The sequence below is a fragment of the Panthera tigris genome, chromosome D4 (assembly GCF_018350195.1).
Source record: "Panthera tigris isolate Pti1 chromosome D4, P.tigris_Pti1_mat1.1, whole genome shotgun sequence".
Classification (NCBI taxonomy): Eukaryota; Metazoa; Chordata; class Mammalia; order Carnivora; family Felidae; genus Panthera; species Panthera tigris.
In genome coordinates this window covers 35,074,691-35,099,872 of record NC_056672.1, presented here as the reverse complement: position 1 = coordinate 35,099,872, position 25,182 = coordinate 35,074,691, and the positions used below count along the sequence as shown (strand labels likewise).

Sequence of the window (25,182 nt, the reverse complement as noted above, 5' to 3'; positions counted from 1 at the left end):
AGAGAGCGCTGTGGGACCTCTTTGCGGGGATTTGCTTTCCAGCATAAGATTGCAAGGAGCTTGGGAACACAGGCTTTTAAAAACCTTAACTTAGAGGAATTTTGCTGATGTCGTTAATGACTTTGCTTCATTTTGAAAGTACATAGAATGAGAAAGAATGTGTTAAATTGTACTTGAAATTTAAAAACTGCAAAGAATAGTAATAGAAGTTTCACACAAAAAGATACATAATATCCCTTAATTGACATAAGGAGATATTGAACCTACATCATAATTTTTCAAATGTTCATTTAAATGACAGAGATAAAAATGTTCATTATCAGATTTTCGAGAATCTAGAAGTCTGCCCAACCAAGTAGAAGTTGGTGGTGGTAGCATTAATTGGTTTGATTTTCAAGGAGGGAAAATTGGCAACATATTTGAAAATTACAAATGCATTTGCCTTTGGCTTCTCCACTCTCAGAGGAATGTATCCTACAGATGTACCTCTTAGATAGAAATTAACACTTTTTTTTAAATCTCAAGAATGATAAAAGTTTTGAAAGATAAATATCTTGGGGTATAATTAAATAACTTTAGGTGATTCAGAATAATAGATATGAAGGCTACACAGGAGGTGTTGTTTATTTCCTAATATAAAAAGCCTGCTAGTTACTTTATGTAGGGAAGGGGGAAAGGCAAGGCCCATAATGGTGGGTGAAGAATGCAGTCTTTTTTTTTTTTTTTTTTTTTAAGTGGGGGTGGGGAGCCGAATAATATACAAGATTTCTTGTATTTGTATAAGGAATTTTTGCAGGGATCCACAGTTGCCAATAAAGGTGATCTTGTTGAAGGTGACATAAGAAAAGGAAGAAGGCAAGGGTGAGAGAAAGGTTTAGTCCTATATGCCATTTTATGATGCTTAGATTCATGCAAATTTCTTACCAGTTCACAAAACAGAAAAAAATGTGTATTTTATATTTTTACGTTTATTTATTCATTTATTTTGAGAAAGAGAGAGAGAGAAAGAGAGAGAGCAAGCTTACATGGGGGGAGGGGCAGACAAAGGAGAGAGAGAGAGACTAGGCAGGCTCTGCACAGTGCAGAGCTTGACGTGGGGCTCGAAACCATGAACCGCAAGATCATGGTCCAAACCAAAATCAAGAGTCAGATGCTCAACCGGGTACCCCAATATATGTATTTTAAATTTCAGGGGAAAAGTGTTGGGTTAGTCATAGAGGAAATGTTGACAGTTCAACTTGCCTTTTCACTGAGTTTCCTTTGGGACCTCTTCTTCAGTTGTCTTGACTTGCCATGATAATCTTACTCCCCACCACCTACCAAGTTACAGATTGATTTGCCCTTTGGGCAAAGAGGAAAGAAGTTAAGAAACCTTTTCCTTTCATTGTCATAGACTTACTCTAGTAATTCACATTTATTCACTTAATGTTTATTGAATATCTACTAAGAACCTGAGAATGAACCACTTTCTGAGGAAACAAATCTCTCAGGCATAACCTTTCCTTTAAGGAACTCCTAGTCAAATAGGAAGATGGCATAGTCTAATTACTTTGCAGAGTGATATGTGCCATGGAAAGACAAAAAGAGAATGGTGTCCTTTGAAACGGAAGAGAACCTTCAGACCATTTCATGGATTTTAAAACATGAGTAGGGATTCTCTAGGCAAACAAGTTGGGATGGAGAGGGGGAAGGAATAGCACTTGTGAAAGGTCTGGAAATACACCGTCCATTACGAGTGCTGAAGAGTGTCGTGTGGCTAGAGTGTGTTTGTGTTTGATTTCAACACATTTTGAGAGGAATTACTGCCACTGTGTCTAATACTAACTACTTACTAGATATACTTGTATTAGGTATGTTATGCCATTAATTCTAACAATGAAACTCTGAAGTATGTTATCTGTATTACACAGATGATGATACCAAGAATTATAAAAATTTATCTAGTTACACAAGTAAGTAAAAGCTAGGAGTCAAACCTGTATCTAATTCCAAAGTCGATGATCTGGAGTATGAGTAAGTGTTTGCTGAACCTCTTCCATTCTCCTTTCAGATTCACTCTTTACCCTTCTCCATCCTACTAACACTAGAAACTAGTTCAGATGGGGTTCATCAAGAGGCTCAATGACCTTGAGAGTCCAGTGTGATTTGTCCCATAGGTAGTGTAGGTAGGAAACTGGAGAGAAGATGAGAGAATGCAAGATGACAGGGCTTCCTCCCATCCTGCCATCCTGTTCCACACAGGACTTCCAATTAAAGATCAGTGTTTCTACCCAGGAGGCTCTCGCTATACATCGGGCTCCTAGAGGCAGTAGCTGCCCCCTGTCCTCATCTCTGCCAGCCGAAGGGTGATAACAACCTTGTTCCATCCTCTCTGTGGTTTCCCTCTCTGTGGAGCCCACAGTTTTGTAATAGGTTCTTTATTAAACTCTCTTCAAATTATTCTAATTGAAAGTGCCATCTGTTTTCAGTTGGCACTAGATCAACATTTAAGAAGTTATTGTTATTATCTAAATGAGAGCTAATGAAAGTTTATTGTGCAACGAGCAGAAGAAACAAAGGGAATAAAATGGATTTCAGTGTGAGATAAGAAAAATTTGAATTTTTAAAAAGGCTGCAAAGTATGAACAATATTCTCTCTTAAGATCTGAATTCTATTAAGAAAATGAAATGACTCTGTCTCTCACCTTTTATGTTACCCGCTCTTAAATCAATAGCAACATGGGACAAAATAGGTAGTTTGTAACTTGACACCAAGGAGTTTAGGGTTAGGGGAAGCTGATTTCACTTCTTGTGTTGAAGCACATGGAGCCACATTATTCATTCAGAGAGGGTGGTGAGATTCAAACAAGTTATCAGTGCAAAGTAGGTCCAACAAGAGGTAATAATAAATAGGTTACCCTGGCAGGTAGATCAGACAGTAGGGTATATCAGCCTGGCTCAGGGGATTAGTCAGGCAGCAAGCATCAGGAGGAAGGTCAGCAGATAACAGGATCTCCACCATGAGATTCAATCCTGAGTCAGATTCCAAGTGCTGGGGAAGGAGACGAAGGCAGAGGCAAAACAAGTGCTGGCTGGACAAACTGGAACAAGATGGGAACATTGTTGATTTCTTCTGTTTCCTGAAACCACCCAATTGTGCAGCAGACTGGAGAGACTGCTGAAGGTCACGTGGCCCCAACTGTGACAAGTAAAGGACCAGAATAACCCAACATCCCATTCATACAGAGGACATTGCATTCATACACAGGCAGCCCAGCTCTGAGGGCTTTTTTTTTTTTTTTTTTTTTTTTTTTTTTTTTGAGTCTGTGATTTCATCATCTGGTCAAAATGTCTATTTTTATTGAATGTTCTGTAGTAGCAACACTCTGGTGCATTTGAGAAAGCATCTGTGTTCTTCATCAATGTCTCACAAGTTGAAAAACTATTGCATTCCTAAATTGTTTCCTACTGGGATTGCTTCTCATGGTGTTAAAAAAAATCCAGAAAACAATATTTTCAACATATTTTCTGGGTTTAAAGTATTCTGATTTACCATCTCCAAGGACAATATATAAAAATGGCTTCCTAAATTAACACATCAATTACTTAAACCAAATGGATAGGAATGATGGCACTAAAATAATAATCTTTTACAAAGAACATTTTTTAGGAGATAAAATACGGTCCCTTTGACTTAAACAGGTGCTATATTAATCATTGCGGTACAAATGATAGAGGGGAAGAGTTTATGCTTCTCTCCTTTGTGTTGAACATTCCAATAAATGGGTATCTAATGTGACAGGGAAAGATAACATAATGAATATCTTAATGTGCTTGAATGAACATAAAAAAAAAAAATGACTGACACTGTATTTTGTTCCAGGTAGGAGTAAAAAGCAAGCAGTTCCTGGCCAGTGGTACTCCAGTTAAAGATGTCTGACTGACAAGCATGTTGGCACCAGCATTGAAGGAAGTGATGGGCTTTGGCTCCAGGTAAGTACAGTTGCCAAGGCATAGTGTGCATCTTTCTGACTCTTAAGCACAGAGCTCATAAGATAACTCCAGCAAGATTTTTACCCTCTCAAAATACAAGAGTACTGCATTTTTTCAAAATGTTATCACTGTAAAAATAGTACTTTAAAGTCAATGCATATATATATTTTTTTTCCTCTTTAAGTGATGAAACAGGTAACTATGAATAAGTTTATTTCTGAACTGGGTGTCAAAATGCCTGAACTATAAATAGAATGAAAGATGCAATTTAATAGAATGTTTGAGGATTAAGGAGGGTAGGCTATTTCTATAAGTGACCAGTGTGGGAACAAAGTTATCATTAAGCATTTCAGATTGACACATTGTTCTATAGCCTTCTGATGACTGGCACATGAAGGCTGAGTTAGCCTTGAGGACCCCAAATTTTGTCACTTCCAAAGTCATGCATTTAGAGCAAGCAGATAATCCAGTAACTCAAAAGACTCCTTGACTTCTGGCTTCTAAATTGCAGGAGATCAGAAGTAAGGGTCAGACATACCTGTGTTCTAATTATGATTCTCAGAGTATGTACCTTCATGAATTTGTAAGCCAGAATGTATGCATCACCTAGGGACCTTAATATGAAACTTTTGTGGGCTGAATAGATTAATGGGCTCTAGATCTAAGGAATGGAAGACAAATATGACACAACTCAATTTTTTAACTTTGGAAGACTTACATACGAGGCCAACACACATGTTATTTTAGTTCACATATAATTTCTGCCTTCAACAGATTTAAATATTGATAAAGGAGATAAGCTAATTAAGACTACTAGGACAAGGACTAAAAAAAGATGTAAGGAGCATGGAATAAGTACTTAGTCTACTTAGTATATATATATATATATATATATATATATATATATATATATACTTTTGTCACAGCAATTCTGTATCTAGTGACAATGTAAGAAAAAAATTAAGATACTTGAAAAGATATGAGCTAGGGATGTATTTCATAGTCTGTTTTACAGCAATACAAATGATAAACAACCCAAATACTTACTTGTATTGAACTTACAAAATATATTTTTGTTCAAAGAGTGAAATTCTGTAGAACGGTTCAAATGATTTAAAAGAATACTTATGACATGAAAGAAAGAACAGGTATATTTTTAAATTTATAAAATTTCAAAATGTCTTAAAATAGCATTTGTGTGTTTATGCAGAAAAGACAGAAAGTTACCTATGATTATTTTTACTTTTAACTTTATTTTTGTGATGTTTTCATAGTGGCTGTTTTTACTATAATCAGAAAAAAATATGAGTCAACATTGAAAGTTAAATCATTATAAGATTTTACAAGAATAAAGTAATGAAAAAATACCATGTATCTCAGACATTAAAAACCAGGTTACAAAATGGAATTAGATTAAAATCCTACATTTGTGTAAAACACCTATCTATATAGATAACAAAACAGAATTTGGGTAAAATCCTGCACTTGTATTTGTATTTTTTTAAAGTGTATGTATGTATGTATGTATGTGTGCGTGTGTGTGTGTATTCAATATATACAACTTTTCTGTTTAAATAAAAGAGTTTGGGAGAGTGAAGATAATTCCTATTTGATAAGTATGTAAAGTCCCCAGAGACTGAAATTTGAGTAGAGCGTTGAAGGTTAAATACACAGAAATGTGCTTTCATGAGCATTAATAACATCATCTGATCTGTTAAAATGGATGAAGCACATATGATGCTCACTTGCGTTGTTCCACTTCTCATTTTGTAGAAAATTATAGCATAAGTGATACACACTGTGTGAATTTGAATATTTTTGAAAGTTTATTTATTTATTTATTTATTTATTTATTTATTTATTTATTTATTTATTTTGGGAGACAGAGAGAGAGAGGCAGAGAGAGAGAGGGAGGGAGACAGAAAGAATCCCAAGTAAGCTCCACACTGTCAGTGAGGAACCTGACGTGAGGCTCAAACTCATGCACCGTGAGATCATGACCTGAGCCCAAGTAGGATGCTTAACTGACTGAGGCACCCAGCCTCCCTGAATTTGAATATTGATATTTGTTTCAAGTTCAGAATACTCAAATTGCCAAACTAAATGGTATCTTTTATCCCTCACTGACATTTTGTAAATACTACTGCATTTTTAACAAAAATTACATCATTGTGTAATTATTCACAGTACGAATATATTCGCCAAATCTGTGAAAGTTACTTATATTTCATTACCATAGCCATCTGCAATTCTCCTTTATATGACTTCTGTGATGCATTAAGTAGGTTGCATATTTATCTTAGAAAAACAAAATGAAAGAAACAAGTCTAATTTCTTATGTTAACATTTCACTTTAAAAATAAATATTGTGAAGAGTAGCAGTAATGTTCTCTTACACACACTTCTTTGTACTTATCTTCCACTTAGATTATGGTTTTCAAGTCCATTCTTTGCCCTTTTTATTCTTCCTCTATATTCTGCTTGGGTGATCATGTGGACACCCATGGCTTTAATATTCCCAAATTTATAACTCTAAACCCACACCCTAATCGTCCACTGAATCAAAATACCAGAAGAACCACAGGTATCATTGTCTCCTAGGCTGTATATTCTGCATTTTTTTCTTCAGATTCCTCTTTAATGGGGTCTCCTGTTTCCACCCTCCCGATGTCAATTCTGAAAAGGTATCCCTCTTATAGGGATATGGAGGGGGGTGCCCAGATTGACTGAGTAGGCCTGAATTATGGACAGGAGAAAGGACAAGTTTGTTAATGTCATTAACATATTAATAGCTTAATAATAATACAAATGTTTCTCCCTTTTTCCATTATCAGTGAATTTACCCTTGGTAATTTTTCATCATTCCCTTATCTATGCTTCTCCCCACAATACGCACATTATAAATGCATGGCCTAACATGAAGTTGAAATGAGAAGAATGGCGGAAGAATGTGTACAATGGTAGTTTAGAGTTGTCAACATACCAACATGGGCATGTGGGACAGATTTCTACTGGGTGATCTGGGCTCAAATATCTACTCTTCCATGCATGAGTTATGCACTCTACAATCTATCATTCTCTTCAAGCCTCCAAGTCTTAAATTATTCATTGTACGTTATTCCAATTCTATAAGTCAACTAATACAGTGTTTGTGTAATCAGTGTGTAAATGTTTAAGCACTTTGTGAGCCTGAGCATTGATTGTTACCAATCATAGAGAACAGATACAACTTCCCAAAATATTCACGTGTGTGTATATGTATATATACATTTGTGTATGCATATATAGAAAGACAGACTACTTCTATTGAAGTAGTAGGAGTAGTTGTTTCCACAGTGATATCTTAGCTTTTTGGTAAAATATCTTCAAGTAGGTATTTGCAGAGAAAGTTCCCTCCTTTTTACTTTAATGTGTGGCCTGCCCATCAAATCAGCACAGTTCAATAATTCAGGAGGTGTTCTCTCTGCCCTTTGGTCACAAAGGGACTTCAACTCGGGATAAATTCACAAGATAATGAGCTAGGCAACACAAAGCAACGTTCTCTTATGAAATCAACTCACAAATAAATGTAGTATGAAACTTAAAGACACAGACTATTAAGATAGCATTGATTCATTGATCTGGAAATTATTTCCAACCATATAATATTAATAACACTCCATGACCTGAAATTTAAGCTGCAGCGAACATCACACAGCAACAAAAATTATTTAATATTGCCAACAACTGTAGTGATGTTGAACTTTAACAGTTGAAATTACATTTGCTGAAGTACTGAGAATATTTTGCAAACTATGACATTAGAAATTCTCCTCAGAAGATGAGAATTTGGTTAGATGAATCAATATTCATTAGACATTCAATAATATATGCCTAGAATAAATCAAAATACATTTCATTTTGGCTGCATTGAAACCACCGAGAGTTCCAAATAATGTACAGTAAAATCTGTGAGAATTAGATTACCACAAACCAATACTCTCAACTAGATTTGTGTGTGTGTCTTTTTTTCATGTATTTCAAGACAATTTGATTACCTGAAAATTGACCATAGCTTAGGAAGGAAGGAAGAAAGGAAGGAAGGAAAAGACTAAATTTCAAAATGGTGGTTCTCAATAATTAAAAGTCGCAATCACTCAAAAATTTTAACCCTCTACAACATACTTTATGTTCCCCACAGGTCTAGGGACATACAAATATTAAAGTGAGGATTCCCCATGAGAGGAAATATAGACACTATTAAATAGTATGACATTATGTAGATACATATCATACTTATTTAGATAAATATTAGTGTCAGATGTCAAAAGATAAGGAGAGATCAAGTTCCAATGGCTTCCAACAAGAAAACTTTTGACTTGTGTTTCAGCAACTGAAAAGGCTTCTTGAAGGAAGTTGAATTTGATAAGTTAAATGGGTGATGTGCAGGCTGGGAATGATATTGTAGATGGAGGGGACAATTTATATGCAAACAATGGCATTGAATGTAGAGGAGATGCAGAAAAGGGCAGCCAGCAATTTTTTCTTTTAATAAAGGGTGACATTACTGGAAAGAGGAGGATGGAGACTAATTCTGATGGAGTTTAATGTTGGCCCAAATATTGTGTTCTTAATTTTGTGATCACCTTCCAGTGATCTTTGAACTTAACATTGTATTGGACCCCAATACCATCACAAGTACAAATGCTTGCATAGTCTTGTTCTAACTTAAAATAAAAATGCTCACCATCTTATACTGGTGGAGCATATAATAGTTGTTACCAAACTTTTAGGTTCAGAGCAGTGTGAGTTAATGAACAAAATTTACATCCAAAGTCAGATAAAATATAAAATTTAATACTTTTTCCTACAACCTCTAAGTACATTTAATTTTCACAACAAATATTGGTCTCAAGGTTACAAATCAATGGTACTTGGAACTATCAAAACTAATCTTGGTATATTACAAAAAGCTTTTTACCATTTGTACTAAACAAAATCAAATTCATGTAACATAATACTAAAAAGCATAGATTAAAATGCACATTTTATGATAGCATACGGGTATTTAGTAATCTATATCTTTCTACACACAGTGAGTGAGTCATAGCTTTGTTTTCTCAAAGTACTTGTGTCAATTTCTTAGTTTCTCTTGAACGTTCCAGATTAACACTAGCTCAAAATTTTGGCTTCAAGTTTCAACTACCGTTTTAGTCAAGAATGAGTTAAATATATTTGAGGCTTACAATCTTTATTTCTACCATTTTTCAAATCTATTTGTGATAGAATTACCTTGACACTTATTAACATTTTAAATCATGGAGGTTTTACTTAATTGACTTTTCTCCTCATTTCCTCACATCTGTTTATTCACCTAGGATTTGTTGAAGTGAAGCACTTTTCCAAGTACCAGAGCCTTCTTTCACAACCTCTTTTGTATTTTCCTTTTTTCCTCTGTCTATCCCTTTTTTTTAAACTGGATTATTTTTGTCTTGGATACTTAAAACTGTTCCTTAATGATTATTCCAATACTGTCTCCCTTTCCTCTTTCTCCTTTTTATTTTGTCATATCTTTGCCATAGTAGTTCTTTTAAGATAGAGGCACTATCCTATTGCTATAGTTCACGAAAATTATTGTGTCTCTTTATACTGAGTTTTTGAGGGATTGGCGTGGTGGAAGGATATTATACAGAAGGACAATGTTGCAGTTAAAAGAGTGAAAAACTGAGAAGAGCAGTTGGGTTTGGGTGCATAGATTTGAGATTCCTTTCTACAGGTACTTAGTTTGTGGTAGAAGAAGACAAAGACAAAAGCAAGACAAAGGACAGATGGTAGAATAAACTTGTTTTGAGGCATGGACATTAAAATAATGTCCATAATGTCCATAAAATAAAGAATAAAGATTAGCCAGAGAAGGAATAATCTCAGGTCATGATGAAAAAGTAGGAGAGTTTAGGTGAAGGAGTGTTTTAAAAACTGTTGTGGCACCTCGGTGGCTCAGTGGGTTGGGCACCAGACTCTTGATTTCCGCTCAGGTCATGATCTCACGGTTTGTCAGTTCAACTCTCTGCTGAGAGTGTAGAGCCTGCTTGGGATTCTTCCTCTCGCCCTGTGTCTCTATCCCTCCCCGCCGGTCCCGTTTCTCTCTCTCAAAAGTAATAAAAACATTTAAAATAAAATTTAAAATGTGGTTATTGTTGTCATCTGCTGATGTTTGCCGATGGGAAAAAGAGAACTGATAAAATAAAATACATTTTTGCTGCACAAAAATGAAACGGATGTTGTTTTTTCTAAAATTAATGTGAGGTGAAGCACCTTTCTGGTTATTCAAAAAGGTAAATCAATCCCTTCAAGGATCCTTTATATTATATAGAACCTCATTCAGTGTTCTATATAGAAAATAAGACTTCAGATACAAGAAACATCAGCATGTTTCCTAGATCTATGACAGATGCTATAGATGAGATTATATAAACTCAAACCTTAACAATAGTAAATGGTAAATACATAAAAATTCCTGTTAAGGCAATTTTTTTTATCTTAATGAGAAGAATTTTCTTAGAGTTTTAGGTATCCCTTTCCTTTTTATGAAAGAATAAGTGATCTTTGCCATTAAAATCTGTGATTGTATCTTAAATATGTGAAAAAGTAATTTTTTGTTGTTGAAATATGCTGTAACAGTTAAATATCACCATCTGTAGTAAAAACCAGTATATACCAGTTGCTGAAGTCAAAGGTATTGTACTCAATATTGGCAATTTGGAAATTAGAGTGCACACATAAATTGTGGAAATTGACATCTTATCACTAGCTGTAGAGATAGCATTTACTCTGGGTGGGAATTGAAAACAGGGATAGGATGTGCCTCATTTTCAAATATATTTTTTAATTAATTTATTTATTTTGAGGGAGAGGGGAGAAGCACAGAGTAATAGAGAGGGAATCCCCCACAGGCTCCACTTCATCAGTACAGAGCTTGACTCAGGGCTCTGTCCCAGGAACAATGAGATCATGACCTGAGCCGAAATCAAAAGTCAGATGCTCCACCAACGGTGCCCTCCAGGAGCCCCTCAAACATATTAAACGTTGAAAGTTAGATGCATTTGTGGTGTTAGTATCCTCGTACTGAAAGCCATAAAACTCTTGCTCTCAAATTTCTCTCAAACCGTCAATCCTAATTTTGTAAAGCAGTTGTTTTAAGAGATACAAAGACAACAAAAACATATGGGATCTTTGAAATTTATTTTGTTGGGAGCGTTTTCTGTTCAAAAGTGCATCACATGTAACACTGAACAAATGCTTCTTTTTTAAAAAAATGACAGAAAAAACTGGGAGAGGGGACCTCTCTGTATAATGATCAACGTACTCTATTTTTAAAATGATTTAATCAGTTTCAGAGAAGGAAGAAGTGTTCTACTTCTTAAAATTGCTTTTATTCTTAAAAATAGAAACTCATGATCTAGTAATCAAATTGTATTAAGAGATTTGCAACAGCAGCAGGATCACAGTTGCTTGCTGCACATCTATGCTTCAGTCACACTGAATGGAGAACAAAGTTCTACTCTTATCTGTTGGTAGTTACCTTATTTTTATTTTACTGTGTTTGTATTATCTTGATTAATTTTAAACATTACCTATTAACTTCCTAGTATGATACTTACCTATGATGAAGGACAGGAACACCATTTGTAGGGCTTCTTTTCCGCTATTCTCTCAATGTACTGAATCAAACTATTTTAGAGAAATCAACATTGAGCGTTAAATCATGATTATACAAATGCTGTTTAGTCGGTTTCCAACTTTTAACCTAAGATATTTTTTAATTTTCCAAGTTCATATTATTGTTAATGACTATTTGAAATTTCAAATGCACAGAATGATGAAAAGATTTGTGACCTCCATTATTTATGTGAGCACACTCCGTCCTTTCATCCTGCTGCTCCCATCTACCTGCTGGCTCTCTGAGTCTCCCTGTTTTTGCTTTTCTCTGTTGGATTTCTTGGTCCTGGGTTGCACTTCTTCCTTCTTGCATGTCTTCCTTGCATGTCTTCCTTCTTGATTATTATGCAATGATCGCTCCAATCCCAGCCCCATTCTCCTGTTTTACTTCTCTCTTGTGTTCTGTTTTGCTTTCTCTTTAAGAACCTCTCAGGGTTTTTGAAATTCATGACAATGGGCCTTGGTGTGCGACTAACTTCATTTTGGAGATTGATATTTTTGTATTAAAACTTTAATTTCTTAGTTTCATCTTAGCTGTCACTGGTTTCTCTTTTTATTAGTTAGCTACTGGGCCTTCTGAATTACTCTTTTCCTATATTTAAAAAAATTTTTCATCCATTTTCTATTAGTTTTGTTCTTTGGGTGATCTCCTTGACTTTATCTTTTACCTTTCTTGGAATTTAAAAAATAATTTTATTTGGAAAAAAAAATTGAAACATACATAAAGGTTGTTGGGGGTTGGGGGTAAATGCAGGAATGCATCAATACCTTTTACCCTGATTATCTATAGTTAACATTTGTGTCTTTGATTCCTCTGCATACTCACACACACATATGCTGTATCAATCATCTATGTTGTTGTTGTTTGCCTTAGCCATTTGACAGTAGGTAGCATATATCATTGCCCTTTGTCTCTGGTAAATACTTCAGTTTGTGTTTCCTTAGAACAAGGAGATTTTCTAACATAATTACAGTAAGGTAATTTGCTTTAGAAAACAACATTTATATAATACTTTGATTTAATCTACTGCTGGTATTCCAATGATATCAGCTGAACCAATCTTTCATAGTATGTTTTTATCCCACTGTGGGATATAGTATAGAAAAATGTATTGCATTCTGTGGTGTTAAAAACCAAACTGAGGCATATTAAAATTTGGGGGAATTTGAAGAAAAATCTATTCAAATAGGCAACACCAAAAAGGAAATGTTTAGGAACACTACCCCAACAGGAGGTCAATGATAGGTGTTCATTGAGAAAAGGGAAAAGCAAAGTAAGGATTTTTTTTAAGGTTTATTTATTTTGAGAGAGAGAGAGAGAGAGAGAGAGAGAGAGCAAGCAGGGGAGGGGCAGAGAGAGAGGGAGAGAAAGAATCTCAAGCAGCCTCCAAATTCAGTAAGGAACCCTACTTGGGACTCATTTTCACCATGGTGAGATCATGACCTACCCAGAGATCAAGATTCCCAGGCTTAACCAACTCAGCCACCCAGGGGCCCCAGTAAAGAAATTTTTGATCGGCTATAGCTGAAAGCCTACCGGCAGCCCATTGACTGTGATTGGTTGTCCTCAGGTTAAAATTTCATAGTCTTAAGGGGTTTACAGGCTTAGATTTTGGCTTGTTTACATAGGCCACCATGGCACTTCAGCCACTTGAGTAAAATGGCCTCCTTTAATTTAACAACAGCCATGTCTCTGCGGTACCCTTCACTCTGTAACATTTTTGCAGCTTTTCTTTGACCACATCATTTGTTAAGAATGCAGTCTGCCTTTTAAAAAATAAAATATTATTCGGGGGCCAGGGTGACTCATTTAGTGGATCTCATGGTTTGTGGGACTGAGCCCCTTGCTGGGCTCTGCACTGACAGTGCGGAGACTACTTGGGATTCCCTCTCTCTCTCTCTCTCTCTCTCTCCTTCTGCCCCTCCTTTGCTTGTTTTGCATGCTCTCTCTTGTGCATGTGTGTGCAAAATAAACTGTAAAAAATAAAAAAAAAAAGAATGTTATGATTTTTGTATCTGATGTTCTGCTGGTTTTTAAGTTTTATTTATCATCTTTTAAGGTTTAATAACTTATTTTGATTGTCACAGCATGTTTTTGTTTTATTGTCATACATTCTTATTCTATATTGCTTATAGTAACTCCTCCCCCCCCCCAGTTCTTTCACTCCCTATATCGTGTGTTTATTTTTAGTCTTTTTTTTGGGTGTTAACATCTCAGCTGTAGGTCTCAGTAATGTGACTGTTTTCCTCAAATAACTAACCTTTTGTTCTTTATTTGTATAAAGTGGGGTCTTTGAGTAGGAGTTGGGGTAGTATAATTTGGCTGCTCATGTTCTAGAAACCAAGGAAGCAAGGGAAGAGGGTTATAGGTTCCATGACTAAGTATGTCTAGTTCAAATAAGAGCTCTGTCCAAAGTCAAATGTACTAGGTTTAATTTCCCCAGAGAATGGACTTAAAATTTGGGATTTGGGGGTAGGGGATGATAGGGAATGAAGTAATTGCCAGCTGTGGGCAATGAGAGAGCAACCCCTCTAGAATTTTAACAAATTTCCCCTTTCTGGAACCGCTTCTCACGCCTGCCTTCCAAAGCAGTCAGTTATTCAAAGGGCTGGACTGCTGGCAGGTTCTGTGGGTGCGTAGCTGACTTCTCGTGGTACTCTGCACTGTGAGCACGTGGGCAGCACATCCTAAGCTCTGCTCCATCAATCATCATTCCTCTATCTGCTCCTTACCTTCCACAATGTATTGAAATACAGTTTAGTGATTAAGGGTATGACTCTGAAACCAGACTGCCTGGGTCTGTTACTTGTTGAATATATGATGAGCAGGTTGCTTAATGTTCCTGCACCTCTATTTTCTTACCTATAAAAAGACGATTGTGGAGATGTTATAGGTACAAAATGGGTTAGAACAGTGCCTGAACAGAGCAAGATTGATAGCAACTGACACATTGTTGCCCTACCTCTTCCAGTACTGTCTCCACTTTTGTTCCCAGCCCCTACTTTTTTTTGTTTTTTAATCAGCCCCTAGGTGACTTTTTTTTTTTTTTTTAAGATTTTGCTGTCTTTTGTGGTTTGGGAAGCTGAAGAAATTAATAACTGTGGTCAATTCATTAGTTTTTGGTTTTATCTTAGTAAGGTTCTTATTTACTTTTTTTTTTTAATTGAAGAATAGACTTTTTTGTATGATGATTAAGCTCTCTTGGCACATTCTTTCACTTACCTTAAGAATAAGAATGACATTAAAAAAAAAGCCAGGTTAATTTCAGGATTTCATTTATCTATATGAAAATCCTTCATTCTGGTTTCTAAGGTAGTTTATTTTAGAATTATAGGTGTGAGGTGTCCTAAAGTCTTAAGTCATTGGTTACTGTGGTTTTAAGACATTGTACTATTTATATGAGAACTTATATACAAGATGATCTAAGATCACATTCCCAATTAATATTATAATATGAAACTTTGCAAAAAGGCATTCTCTTTTTACTATGTATAACCTATTAACAGGCAATAGAATCCTTATCTTCTGTGCACTGATATTTATGTTATAGAAATTCAGTTATTTAAATATTTATAAAATGAGAGTTGAGAGCAGCACTTTTGAAAAGCAGTTAATAATGAACAGACATCAAGGGAGCTATCATTATAACAGCCAAGTGCTTTGCAACTCCGATAACTTCAGTGGTGCAGAAGCAGGCCATCAAATTTAATTAAAAGCAGTCAAAAATAAACTGAGAAATTGAACTGTAAAAACCTGTCCTTTGCCAGGAGCCGAAGGCAGAAAGAAAGCAAAGGAGAGCCTTGAAAGTAGTAATGAATTGATAAGCTTTACTGCCTGCAACTTGTAATGCACTCTGTCAGATTTTAGTTTCAGTTAAACTAGATTAATAGGGCAATCACTGATTCTCTATCTTAAATCCTTCTTCCTCATCCCCCCATTATAGGCTTCCATGATAGATGGAAGCCTGAGTGGGTCAAAATTTCAATTCATTTCTCTGCTCAATCATTTTTTAAATAATGCTGGCATTACATTTGCTGGACACCAGCATTCTCCGTGATATTTTAAAAGCAGAAATAAATTTAGTTACTTGACAGGCTGCAGCCTTCATTTCCAGAGAGGCTTAATTCCTTTTTATTCAACAGAGCTAGAAATCCCCTGGAACGTGAGCGATTGACATCTCTTTCTACCACTAGAGGCTACCATGGTGAAGTGAATGATAAAGAGAAGATTACACATTTATTGTTGCTTTAAACACTCAGATTAATGTGAATCTGCAGAAAGAGTACCACAAGGACAAAAACAATTTGCCCTCGATCATTTTATTTTTATAATAATGTTCTTTAATGAAGCTAAAGCCTTCCTGCTGTGACCTTATTATGTTTTTCAACATCAGTGAGAAATAGATTCCTCCGAATTGTAAGATAGCTCATGAAACAGCAGGGATATTGAAATAGAGGATCAATTACTTTTTTGCAGTAATTTTGAACGTGAAATGGCTACAGCAAAACCTATGTAGACAAGGAGACAAACCAGCTTATTGGAAAGCTGTGTACAAATTAAACAGATCACCAAAAACTGAGGCAGACAAACTGTTTTTTTTTCTAACACCTTTCAGCAAGATTACAGCACCCCTTTAAAGAGCAAGTTCTCAAGATTGTGTTGCAGCAGAAGCAAACAAAAACTGAAAACATAATTTGTTACCAATTAAATGTAAAATTTTGAAATATTTTTAAGAACCCTTCAGAAAATTGATAATAGCCCTGTTTATGAGTTAAATCTTACCCTTTTTAACCTGAAGAAAGGATCTTTGAAGACAGTGGGAACATAGAGGTCCTGATGAGGATGGAAATATACAAGAGTATAGATCTTATATAAATGTAACAGATTGTTGCATTTATGAAATATTCTAATTTGTGAACTGCTTCCATATCCATTATGTCATTCAGTCCTGGCAGCGATCCTTATAAGGCATTAGCTCAAACAGGCACTGACACCTTACAAATGTGACAGCAAGGAGATCTGAGGCTCAGCCAGGTGAAATGATTAGCACCAGGTCAAGGCACCTACGTTACTTGCAGCTGGTTTTGCACTAAGTGATGGCCCAGGACTCTTTCCTTTTAGTTTTTGAAAAACTCCCAACTTGGAAAATGCAAATAATTTAGCTGTAATAAAGTCAGTGTTACCAGAGTATATAATTTCCATTTCCATCTGCTGCATTCAGGCAGGAACTTCTCATTTGTGCTGATGTGGGAGTCGCACGGATCAATGGGCCTTTAGACAATGGAAGTGCTAAGTGTACTTTAGCTGAATAACTGTTCTGCAGCACAGGCAGGACTCCACAGCAGTCTAAAGGGCGGGGATTTGAGATGGCTGAGAAGGGGGCTGAGACCCTTCTTCAGAAAAGGGCACCTGACATGAAAGCCACATTTATTCCTGAACAGGGACTTCCCTGGCTGAAGGATTGGGGTGGGGCTCAGGCAAGACCCTCAATCACTCTGGTCAATGAGTTTGACTTAGAGGGATTGAGGGTCAAGGTGATAAAGTTCTGAAGCTACTTAGAAGGAAGAGAAATGAACTTTCAAGATTGGGATCACAAGACAATGGAGTAAGTGGAAATAAGGAGATTGGAGAAGTAAGAAAAAGGCACTATGATATGAGTGTGAGGGGCAAAGTCCTGAGTAATGAGGAGGAAAAATAGCTAAAATTCAAATAAGTTTGTTCATATCTCATTTTTTGTAAATCGCATATTTTAACCAGTTAGATATTTTCGCTTTCTTACAAGCTGGTTTTGGTTGCTTCACATGAATCAATAAAGCCTGCCAGATAATATTCTACCTCCTCAACATTAAGATTGGGATCAGTAAAGGTGAAAAAAAATGACATTTATTGAGTTGGAACAATATGCCAGACACTTTTCTAAGAACTCTACATGTATTACATTGTAAATACTATAAATATATTAATTATTACTCCTATTTTAAATATCAAGATAATAGCATACAGTAAGTGTTGCTTGCCTAATTAAAAACTGTGAAACTCCTAGGGCGCCCAGGTTGGTTAAGAGTTGGTTGTTAGTTAAGAGTCTGACTCTTGATTTAGGCTCATGTCTGCATCTCTCTGTATCGGGCTCCTTGCTGGGTTTGGAGTTTGCTTAAGATTCTCTCTCCCTCTCCCTCTGACCCTCCTCGCCTCCCCTCAAAGAGACATTTAAAAAAAGAAAAAAAAATTGTGAAACCACTAAGTGGCAAAGTCAGGAATATTTGGCTCTATAGTCTTCATCCTTACCACTTTTTAAGTCATTCCCTAAAATGAATCTCCTTATTAGGACAGCTTTATATTTGAATTTTAAATATGACCTTTGGCAAGCTCACAAATTTATTTGAATTTCCAACTATAATGATATTGCTTGACTATTCCCAGAATATTCTGGGTTGAGACAAAGCCCATTCTGCTCTTTGACATAATGTGAAGAAAATGAAATTTACATTTTTATATTATGATTATTTCCATGTGAAATGCAAAAATATATCCAATAGGACTCTATGACCTTATATAAGAATGGTTGCCATGATACACAGAGATACAGTATGAAAGAATTTATTGTACATGTTTGTATTTTAAGGTTTTTTATTTTACTTATTTTAAGAGAGACAGAGAGTTGGGGAGGGGCAGAGAGAGAGGGAAAGAGAGAATCCCAAGCAGGATCCCCACTGTCAGCATGGAGCCCAATGTGGGGCTTGAACTCAAGAATGGTGAGATCATGACCTGAGCCAAAATCAGGAGTCAGATGCTTAACCCAGTGAGCCACTCAGGCCCCCCTATTGTAGATGTTTAAGCATGGACTTCAGTTATAACCACCTACTGGAATGTGGTTTTGAGCATAATAGAATCTGTTGTAAACTGTCCTATTACTCAGAACTTCATGTATATCAACTATGTGTCTGTGTGTATACATACATACAGTTGATGTGCATTCCAATATTTGCGAATTTACCTACTTACTAAAATGTATTGGTGCCTCTAAAATCAATGTTCATGGAACTTCCGTGGTCATTCACAGACATGCACAGAGCAGGGAAAATCTGCGTTGCCCTGCATACTTTCCCACCTTAGGTGGAACAGCTGATACTCTGCAGTTTTGTTTATATTTCTAAACAAGTGTCCATTTTGCAGTCTACCTAGTGCTATGTTTCCTTTTTGTTGGATTTTATGGTATCTTCACTGTTTAAAAATAGCCCTGAATTGTAGTCCTGAGGTGCTGTCAGTGTTCCTAAGGGCAAGTTAACTGAGATTGGCTTTATTTTATGGTGAAGGTACATGTGTAAATTAAGCTTCATTCAGGCATGGATTAGATTGCTGCCAGCTATACATTAAATGTTAGTACATTAACAATATATTGGTAAATAAGGTATCTTTAAACAGAAACACACTTAAAATAAGGTTATGTCTTGATTTGTTGAAAACATTGTGACTGAAGCCCAGGAATGTAACCCTGTATTTGCCTGAGGAGCAATGCTTCACTACTCACCAATTTATTGGTCCCTGTGACTTCATAGAACCTAATTCTTGTGCATGACAATTGTATATCTTATTTCTATCCCAGCCAAAGCAGAACTTCTCATTCCAACCCATTCTAACTCATGTATCTTTCCAAGGTTCTTCCCAAGTACTTCTCTTATCAAGTCAAAGACTGACTTTGTTTACTGGATGGAATCTCTTATAAATTTACTTTCTAGAAGAAAATGTATTATCTATTACTTAAAATGATGGTGTTGTCTTCAAAATATTTCCACTTAAATTATATAATAACTCTGATATCAGTGCAAGGAGAGGTGTGAATGTGCCAAATGAGAGTCATTTCTCCCAAAACTCACTTCCTGATGTATGTATGATCAACATTCTGAAAGAAGAAAGGAGGGGGAGAAGGAGGAAAAGTAATTGTTAGGTAAGACTCAGAAGAAATGATAGTGAATGAAATCCAAGGTGTATGTGTAGAAGGTGGCTCCAACTTTCTTTCTTTCTTTCTTTCTTTCTTTCTTTCTTTCTTTCTTTCTTTCTTTCTTTCTCCTTTCTTTCTTTCATGTTTATTTATTTTTGGTAGGGAACAACAGAGCATGGGCAGGGGAGGGGCAGAGAGAGAGAGACATACTATCTGAAGCAGGTTCCAGGCTCTGAGCTGCCAACATAGAGCCCAATGTGGGGTTCAAATCCAGGAACTGTGAGATCATGACATGAGCTGAAGTCAGATGCTTAACTGACTGAGCCACCCAGGTGCCCGAAGAAGACATTTTTCTGAAGACAGAGAGAAAAATAAAGGAAAGTGTAGGAAATGATACATAAAACAAACAAACAAAAACATTGAGAGTAGAAAACCTACAGGTGGCTAGACTTAATTTTTAATTTTCTAAACTAAAAGATAGGCAAAGTCATGTACCGATATATTGCTTACTGGAAATCCTACTATAGAAAGCCTGGTTGGAACTGGAAACACAACATACTGCATACCGTTGTATGCAGGTGAATTAAAGACACTGCATACCCTTGTGAGACTATGACCTGATGTGAGATAAAAGAAATTATACAAACCATCGTATCGCATTATACATTAGACTATATGCCTAAGAAAATGTAAATAAAAGGCTATTAGGACTTTACTGAAAATAAAAGGTAATTTTGTCTTTTTATTATCATAGTTCAAAAGCTCCTAAGTGAAAACAGTTCTCCTTAAAGCATGTAAGTGAAAGTATATGTTCAGAAAGCTAACTCTTTTGTGATGGCTTATTATATGATATATTAAAACTTGAGAATAGTGAAATGCTTATGCATCATTTGTATTATTTGCAACTAATTGTTCTGTAATTATAAAAAACTGATAAATTTTATGGATTGTAAAAAGATGGGGGGAAAAAGTATTGAGCTATATGATAATTATTTAGGAAAAGCATGTGAGCTGCTAAGATTGTTTTCCCTTTGTAGAGTCTATTCTTTATGACTCATTCTAGTGTATTTTACCTTAACATATGTGTTTATAAATCAAACTTACTGGCCTTACTTCAAAGTAATTTCTTTAAAAGGAATATATTGTATTACTACTTTTAATAACTTTTTAAATATATCACTTTGGAAAAAATGGAAGGTACAAATAGAGTGATAACAAATATAATAACACTTCTGTTAGTACTTAGGTAACTATGAATAACAAAGATTACATCTGGATGTTTTCTTTATGTGAATATAACTAAAGGTGTGTATATTTTTGTATCATCCATCATCGCTCGCATTTAATATTTTGGGGAAGCTTACTCAGCATTACTTCACTTAATTGTTTAATTATCCCTCCTTTATAAATGATAAAAATGAAACTTAGAAAGGCTAGATATTTTGTTTAAGGCCCTGTGACTGTCACTGTCACATACCCAAGATTTAAACCTCAGACTGTTGGAAACCCATTATCTTAATACAACACAGGCTGCCATACTGTACTGTAAACTATTCTTTTCAATGATAGTATATTGTGAAAATATTTTGTCCTTATAGTTTATAAAATACATTGTTCTTAATGATTGTATAAAAATCCATTGTATCAATTCACTGAATTTTTTTCTTCTTTCAATATGAATTCCATTTAGTTAACATACAGTGTAATATTACTTTCAGGTGTACAATACAGTGATTCAGTGATTCCATACAACACCCGCTGCTCATCACAACAAATGCACTCCTTAAATTTTTAACAAGTCCACATTATTAAGTATTTTGGTTGTTTTTAACTTTTCTTTATTAGAAACAATGTCCTAATAAATATGCACAAACACCTTTGTGATTTTGTCCCCTTATTTCCTCAGGATAAATCCAAAGAATCAGAAGTAGAATTACCAGACGAAAGTCTATGTACCTGTTGCCCTGTCAAATTGCCTTCCATGCAACCACATTGTTCACAGTACGACTAAAAGCCTACAGAAGTAGGCTTCCCTACTTCTACTTCTACTTCCCTTCCCGCCACGCCCTTGCCAGCTCTGGGCATAGGTTTCTTTTAAATCTCCATCAATTATATATAGTTATATTTAAATAAATCTTTTAGTCTGTGCAACTCTCAAATTTCAAGTGCTTTGCTTCAGAGAAATTATATAGGCAGAGGGAAGAATTCCTGGAAATACCATTTCAGAATGAGACTTACCATTTTTTAGAGATTGATTTTTCACCACTACTGTAATAAATCCAAGCATTTCAGAATAAATCATCTTTATATCCACTGGTTAGTAGTTCAAACTAACAATACTACATGACTCTGACTTATTAAATAAATGTCCACTCTCTTAATTTAAATTTAAGTTAGGTTGATCAAATCAAAAGACATGAATTATTGCCTTTAAGAATTTACCATTTATCATTCCATAAGATTTATCATTCCATAAGATTTTTCCTTTTAATTTTCACTTAAGTTACGTCTTTTCAATGCCAGAATATAGGAGTATTGAAATAATTTAAATTTACTTAGATTCTGAAATAAATTGAACTGGGGTACCTGGATGGCTCAATCAGTTGAGCATCTGACTTTCAATTTTATCTCAGGTCATGATCATAGGGTCATGGGATTTAGCCCTGCATACAGTTTTATGCTGAGCATGGAACCTGCTTAAGATTCTCTCTATCTCTCCCTCTGCCCCTCTCCCTCATTCACACATGCTCTCTCTGTCTTTCTCTCTCTCTCTCTCTCTCTCAAAAAATAAATAATTAAAAATTAAAATAAATTGAACTGTCCTAATGATATTCTGAATCTGCAAAACAGAGCAACAAAGAAGGGAATTAATAAAGTAGTTAGGATTACTGAATAAAACAGGGCTAGATCAACCTTGGTTGCTGGTGAGCATGTACTTGCAAGAGGGGGAATCCAGAATGTATTGCTTGTCATATTTCCATAGTTTTGGTAATCTTAATGTTGCTACTTTCCATTATTGCTGAAGTCTGTTCTCTTCCATCTAATTTTAGTATTAGTCAAATGTTGCTGTCATTGCTTGGACTTGATTGATACGTGGGGCAGGAATAACACAATTATCTTTAACTCCATTCCCTTTTAGGCAGAGAGATATAGAGAATATAGACTGACAGTTTGAACCAAGAACAAGACTGTCCTAGAAACATGTAGTACTTAAGCATTTTACCAAGTCTTTCTTAAAGTTCTGTTGTGAAGGAAAATATGAGTGAGGAGGTGTTGCAAGAAATTATGTCTCATCATTTTCTTGCATACTCTATATTGTATGTTTAATGAAACCTGATCAGTATTTGGAATCATGACATCTATAGATATTTAACATTATGAACTACCCTATTGACAACCTTACCACATTTTACTTTACTTTAAACTATAAAAGTATACTTGATTATTTCCTATATAACAAAGCTGTACTTTTTGTGAAGGCCAATGGGATTAATTTCTCTCAAGCCTCAATGCCAGATGACACTGTGTTTTCTGTGAGAAACAGATGTTTTTAAGTTATGAATACCATATATTACATATTTTATCTCTCTCTCTCTTTTTCTTTCTTTTTTTTTTTTTTTTGAGTAGGCTGCCAGAATGCCCTAAACCAAACTTAACTTTAATAATCGTTCACAAAAGCATCCAAGACCTTATGATACGGGTCAGAGGTATTAAACTAAAATTGCATTTTTTTTCTCTCCTACTCTTTTCGTTTTGGTTATTTTTTTCTCCTGTAGTGAACATTCCTTCCTAGGTAGTATCAAGTCCTATTGAAAATTAGTGGGATATGAGTACTTTTACAACAAACTAAATAGTTATCTTATTTGAATGTTGAGCATACGAAGCTAACATTTTTGTAACTATGGATAGTTTGCTACTAAAAGGAGGGTGAAGGAAAGTAAGATATATATGTAGACAATAATATAAAAACAGTAACCATGTAAATGTAAAAGGCCTGGAAATTGAAAAACAGAAGAAACTACATAATCAGATTTGCAGTTTGAGGTGTGTATGTGGTCTTTCTAAAAAAGAGGGGGTGAGTTGAAGAAGAAGAAAATGTGTTTTTTTAAGTTTTATTTATTATTTTCAGAGAGAGAGAGAGAAAGTACAAATAGGAGAGGAGCACAGAGAGAAGAGAGAGAATATCCCAAGCAGGTTCCACACTGTTAGCACAAAGCCCAACACAGGACTGAAACCTACGAACCGTGAGATCATGACCCGAGCTGAAGTCAGACGCTCAACCGACTGAACCACCCAGGTGCACCTTGGTTGCTTTTAAAAGTAGTAAGAGCCACAATTGAAATGAAAAGACCAGGAAATTGTAGTGTCCAGCCTCTGAGAAGACCCAGTTAAGAGAGAATATTACTTGACTAAATTATTCTAGATCTTGTTTCCTGAAGCAATGCTCTCAATTGCCAACTCTTCACCTAAAAGCCTCGAGGCATTGTATTTCCATTTGGACCTACAGGGATAGGAACAGGGCCAACTGACACACAAACCAAGGTGGGCAACAGAATTCAATGGCATTAGTGGACTTATAGTAAAATATATTAGACACTTAGCATGTCTGTTCCAGGGCAGATTAAACAGGGTGGTGGAATGAAAGTGATCTTCACTAAATCCCTCCAAAGCAATGAATATGATTGTCTCTTACCTCTTATTGTTTCTCCTGGAGCTACTCCTAAACCATCTTAGAACAGGGGCTTTTGTAGAGGTGAGAGATATATAGACTCCTGGCTCTATCCTTGTAAATTGACATGCCATGATGCAACCAACTGGATCCTCCTTCAACTGCTTGGAAGCTTGGAAATAGAGTAAGACGTGGAACAGGGAATTATTCAAGGCTATATTATGTGTTTGGCAGTGGAAGCATGTGGTCTAGAGGGAAAAAACAAAACAAAACAAAACAAAAACAAAAACAAAAAAAAAGACAAAACCATTTTTTTTAGTCTAATAAGAGTATTTATGGTGATTGTCACTCCTCTTTGAACATCACTTAATATATTTAACAAGTCTTTAAAAGTCACTTAATGTCTTTTAACATCACCTTCCCAATCTATAGAATGGCATAAATGGAACATGTGGAAAGTATCAAGCACAATACCTAACAAAGAGTGTCTGTAAAAAACAAACAAACAAGAAAAACTACCTTAATTTCTTCTGACTCAGTTCATAATTTCCCAGCTTATCAGATTTTGTAATTGGCTTCTCTTTTAAGAAAACACTACATTTAGGGAGATAAACCTACAATACCATATTTCTGGTACTCCCCAAATGGAATTACATGGTTAATGCATTTACCTAGATAATTGGGGAAATATATTATTAGAGTGGATTCCTAACAAGTTAGGAAGGCTTAACAAGTTCCTTGGTATAGTCTAAGATAATGTCATTTGGAACTGCTGATTCAGGAACCACCATCTAAGAGTAAACAGAACTAACACTTCCACAGTATAATTTCTTAGAACACACATATACACAGTATTTTTTTTTTTGTCTACCATGCAAAAGTTGAAAATTGACCAAGCCCTGC

The 25,182-nt window shown here is 35.4% G+C and overlaps 1 long non-coding RNA gene across 3 annotated transcripts in view; it reads left to right on the top strand.

Moving 5' to 3' along the window:
• LOC122233164 overlaps positions 1-25,182 on the top strand; it is a 580,276-nt gene that overhangs the window by 529,226 nt on the left and 25,868 nt on the right. For all 3 annotated transcript variants that reach the window (XR_006210649.1, XR_006210648.1, XR_006210650.1), the window contains one exon: positions 3,863-3,972. This is a non-coding gene — a long non-coding RNA (uncharacterized LOC122233164). The remainder of the gene's footprint in view (positions 1-3,862; positions 3,973-25,182) is intronic.